Genomic DNA, 5,076 nt, shown 5'->3' with positions numbered 1-5,076 from the left:
CTCCTCTCCTCTCCTCTTCTTTCTCTCACTCTGTTGCCCAGACTGGAGTGCAGTGGCACAATCTCAGCCCACTGCAACATCTGCCTCCTGGGTTCAAGTGATTCTTGTGCCTCAGCCTCCCCAGTAGCTAGGATTACAGGTGTGCGCCACCACACCTGGCTAATTTTTGTATTTTTAGTAGAGATGGGATCTCACCATGTTGGCCAGGCTGGTCTCACACTCCTGACCTCAAGTGATCTGCCTGCCTCAGCCTCCCAGAGTGCTGGGATTACAGGCTTGAGCCACTGTGGCTGGCTTTTTTTTTTTTTTTTGAGACAGGGTCTTGCTCTGTCACCCAGGCTGGAGTATAGTGGCACAATCCTGGCTCACTACAGCCTCGACCTCACAGGCTCAAGCAGTTGTCCCATCTCAGCCTTCCAAGTAGCTAGGACTACCAGTATGTGACAGCATGCCCAGTGCCTTAAAAAAATTTTTTTATAGAGATGGGGTTTCACTATATTGACCAGGCTGGTCTCAAACTCCTGGGCTCAAGCCATCTGTCTGCCTTGACCTCTCAAAGTGCTGGGATTACAGGCATGAGCCACCTCACCCCGCCCTCATCTCTGTTTTCCTACTGTGTTGTTAGTCTTTTTTCTTTATTGATTTACAAATGCTCTTTATATATTAAGCAGATGAACTTTTTTTCTTTAGTAAGAGTCGTAAATAGTTTTTTCCCCAGTTTCTCATTTGTTTTCTGATTTTGTTCATGTGTCTTCCAATTTTGTTCATGTTGTCACTATTGAAAAAATTTCTTTTTTGTTTATGAGATATTTTATATTTATGTTAGCAGGAACTGAAACTAAGGTGGAGAGAAAGAGAAGAGATATGTTTGAAAGACATAAATATTGTGTGTGTGTGTGTGTGTGTGTGTGTGTGTGTGTAGCAGGTAGAATGGAAAGACCAGGAAGTATTTTTTGAAGCTATGATAATAGGTGACTTTTGAAGTCTTTTCAAAGAACTGAGCAACAGAGGCCCGAAAACAATCTTTAGATACCACAATTCAGGGACAGGAGAGAAAACGTGGACTTAAGGAAATAGAAAAGGTACTGTCTGGTACGGCAAATGCCACTGGAGGTGGCAGTGTGTGCCCCATGTCTGAAGCTCAAGGCCTCCTGGGTCAACCTTCCTTCCAATGGCCTCGGTCGCAGCCACAGTCCTGGGTATCTGAGACGGGCAGATGTATGGTTAACGTCATTGATTCTAGGCCTTCTTTTGTATTTTAAGGCAGGGTGCTTACCAAGGGCAACTCAGTAAATAAGTAATCTTATGGAATTCATTCAAAATCTTAATCATCGTGGCTGGGCACAGTGGCTGCTGCCGGTTACCCCAGCACTTTGGGAGGCCAAAGCAGGTGGATCACCCGAGATCAAAAGTTTGAGACCAGCCTGGCCAACGTGATGAAATCCCATTTCTACTAAAAAAACAAAAACTTAGCCAAAAAATTCTACTAAAAATACAAAAAATGGTAGTGCGCACGTGTGGTCTCAGCTACTTGGGAGACTGAGGCAGGAGAATCGCTTGGAGACCCGGGAGGCAGAGGTTGCAGTGAGCTGAGACCACACCGTTGTACCTCAGCCAGGGCAGCAAGAGTGAAACTCTGTCTCAACAACAACAACAACCAAAAAAAAAGCTTTACTGTAGCAGCAACCTGTTACGTATTAACGTCTTCCCCTCATCTTCTCCTTTCTCTGTATTTTTTGATAAAGGGCCCATCTAGAGGCTGCAGGGCACGTGTGCATTTTGAAAGATGCCTTTGACTTTGAAAGCCCATCTGAGATTGCAAACCTCATCTTGGCTGAGAACTGCGAGGCTGCCCTGGCTCTTCATCTCTATAGGGGAGGCAGACTTTTGCAAGGTAATACTCTTTCTCTTCAAAAGTAAAACACCAGAAATTCTGAAAACCAGAAGCACCTGTAATGTCTAATAATATGGGAAACAGTGTCTCCTGTTTATCCAGTTCAGAAATGGGAGACATGCAATAATCTCTTTGCTTTGCTTCTGAGTGTCCTCATGATGTGATGGCCAGCTTCTCCCTGAGAGAACCATCAGAAGAAAAGCAAGTTGGAAGTTGCCTTATTTTTCATGACCCAGGCATGTATTTACATGTACCTCCTCCCCCACCTTAAACACACACACACAGATGGAAGCCTACTGCTGAATATATATTCAGCATCTTCCTTTTCACCACTCAGCCACACATCCGGGAACCTTCTCCCATAGTGGCACTTAACATAGATCTATCTCATCCATTTTATGGAGATGCCATCATTTAAAGTCTTCAATTAATAAACATTTACGTTGTCTTTAATTGTTCTATTTCACCCATTAGATTGTGTGTGTCTGTGCAGACATCATAGCATATGAACTTGGGAGAATATATCTGTACTTCCATGTTTTTGCATCCATGCCTGAACAATCTAAACTAGCTGTTTTCTGTGTATGCAGACAGTGTTTCTGAAAGCATTATTTCTAGAGAGTTATTTTCTGCTGAACAAGTATATGACTTTGAATTTTTTTTTCTTTTTATTGACACAGGGTCTCACTCTGTTGCCCAGGATGGAGTGCAGTGATATACTCTCGGCTCACTGCAACCTCCATTTCCTGGGCTCAAATAACCCTCCCACCTCAGCCTCCCGAGTAGCTGGGACTACAGGCATGTGCTACAATGCCCGGCTATTTTTTTGGTATATTTTTAGAGATGAGGTCTTGCCATGTTGCCCAGGCTGGTCTTGAACTCTTGGACTCAAGCAATCCACCCACCCTGGCCTCCCAAAGTGCTGAGATTAAAGGCATGAGCCACTGCACCCAGCCTTGAATTCAGTTTTAAGTGTAGTGAAACACAGTCTGAGCTTTGTCTCTGAATGTGAAAGAAGCGTAGAGTTTAACTTTCCTTATAGGCCGAGATGAAGTTCCGAACCCCTGATAGCTCAGTAGGAACCTTTGAAAGGTTGTCGCTGACTGTTGCAACTCTTTTGTGCAGTCACAAAGCCTCGGCCCTGAGTTTAGTGATTCTGTTGACTGTGAGTTGTGTTGTTTTCTTTTCTTTTTCTCTTCAACTTTTATTTGAAGTTCAGCAGCAGTACCTGTGCAGGATGTGTAGATTTGTTACAGAGGTAAACGTGTGTCATGGTGGTTTGCTGTACAGATCATCCCATCACCTAGGTATTAAGCCCAGAATCCATTAGCTATTCTTCCTGATGCTCTCCCTCCTCCCACCCCACCCCCAATAGGTTGTGTCATTTTCTGTAAAGTGATATTTATTATTCTTTTTTTTTCTTTTCCTTCCCTTTTTTTTTGAGATGGAGTCTCACTCCGTGGCCCAGGCTGGAGTGCAGTGGCATGATCTGGGCTCACTGCAACCTCTGCCTAGCAAGCTCAAGCAATTCTTGTGCCTCAGCCTCCAGAATAGCTGGGATTACAGGTGCGTGCCACCATGCCCAGCTGATTTTGGTATTTTTAGTAGAAATGGGCTTTCACTGTGTTGGCCAGGCTGGTCTCCATCTCCTGACTTAAAGTTATTCGCCTGCCTTGGCCTCCCAATGTCCTGGGATTGCAGGCTGGAGCCACCAAATGCGGCCGGCCCCTATGATTTCTTTTTAAATGTTTTACACACATATGTGGAACATTTTATTCCCATAAGTGGGATTAGGTCTGTACATTTAACTCATATCTTAGCTTTTTTCCAAATCCACAAAGCTACATCTATCTTATTCTTTTTATTGGCTGTGAGGTATTCCACTGTGAGAATGCACCATACTTATTAAAAGTCTCTGTCTTGGTTTTTTGCTATTCCAAGCAAGGCTGAAGTATTTTCTATTTTATTTCTTTACTCCATTGTATGTGGATGTTGGAAATACAAATTCCTAGGAAAGACGTCCCTCTGCACTGTGAGGTTTTAACTTTTGTTTTGATTGATAGTGACAAAATGCTATATGGAAAGGTTATTCCAGTTCATATTCTAACAGATGGACAAGGACCTATTTCTCCTCTAGTCAGATGGCTGGATTTTTGTTTTTTCCTTAAAACTTACAGTTCTCAATTTTACCGTGCTTGACCCCTGCTTCAAATAAACACAAAGTCATCTGAAGTTAGGTTTGCTTCTCGTAAGAGTTGAAAGAGGAGAGGCGCCCTCTGCAAAACCAACCTGTTGCCCAGAGGAAACAAATCAATTGCATTGCTCAATCTAATAAATATCGAGAACAGAAGCCATGCTACTCTTAGTCAATGTGGTTAAACTTTTACTTGTTCATTCCTAGTTGTTGTCCATATGGAAATTAAACAGTATTTATTCCTCAGAGTTATGTTTTTGAAGGTTAAAGTCTCTCTGTGTAGCATCATGTATGAAAAGCACCAGAACCATTGTCAGTTAGAAGAGACGCCCCTCTGCACTGTGAGGTTTTCACTTAACAAAGTATCCAGGGACTCTCTCTGCATGAGCTGCAGACATCGAGTTGCCCTACCCTGTGATTAACTGGCTGTGTGAGATTTCATTCTATGCATACACTATGCATTTCTTAGACAGCCTTCTGTTCATTAAACTGTATTTAAATATATATAGCACTTACTGATTTTTAAATTACTTACAGGGGTAACTTGGAAACTACATAAAAATACAAAGAAGAAAATATGGTACCTGCAATTTCACCACCCAGAAGTGACCACTGTTTGTGTCTGTGTTTTTGGTTTTATTTATGTTTTTATTTAAAATTAATTTTGCAAAAAAGGTATACTTTTACAATATAAGCTTGCAACTTCTTTTCAAAAATATCTGTAGTCCGGGTGTGGTGCCTCACACTTGTAATCCCAGCGCTTTGAGGGCCTAGGCAGGCAGATCACTGGAAGTCAAGATTTTGAGATCAGCCTGGCCAATATGGTGAAGCCCCATCTCTACTAAAAATACAAAAAAAATTAGCTGAGCGTGGTGATGGTCACCTGTAATCTCAGCTACTTGGGAGGCTGAGGCGGGAGAATCACTTGAACCCGGGAGGCGAAGTTTACAGTGAGCTGAGATCGTGCCCCTGCACTCCAGTCTGGGCA

At 42.8% G+C, this 5,076-nt stretch overlaps 1 protein-coding gene across 1 annotated transcript in view; it reads left to right on the top strand.

Moving 5' to 3' along the window:
- The first annotated feature begins 1,750 nt into the window (after positions 1–1,750).
- Positions 1,751–5,076, top strand: part of GLT1D1 (glycosyltransferase 1 domain containing 1) — a 106,693-nt gene continuing 103,367 nt past the window's right edge. The window contains exon 1 of the mRNA XM_011961258.1: positions 1,751–1,894. The gene's annotated coding sequence lies outside the window, so the exon portion shown is untranslated. The remainder of the gene's footprint in view (positions 1,895–5,076) is intronic.

Source organism: Colobus angolensis, unplaced genomic scaffold, assembly GCF_000951035.1.
Source record: "Colobus angolensis palliatus isolate OR3802 unplaced genomic scaffold, Cang.pa_1.0 Scaffold115, whole genome shotgun sequence".
NCBI lineage: Eukaryota > Metazoa > Chordata > Mammalia > Primates > Cercopithecidae > Colobus > Colobus angolensis.
This window is presented reverse-complemented; position numbering and strand designations above follow the sequence as displayed.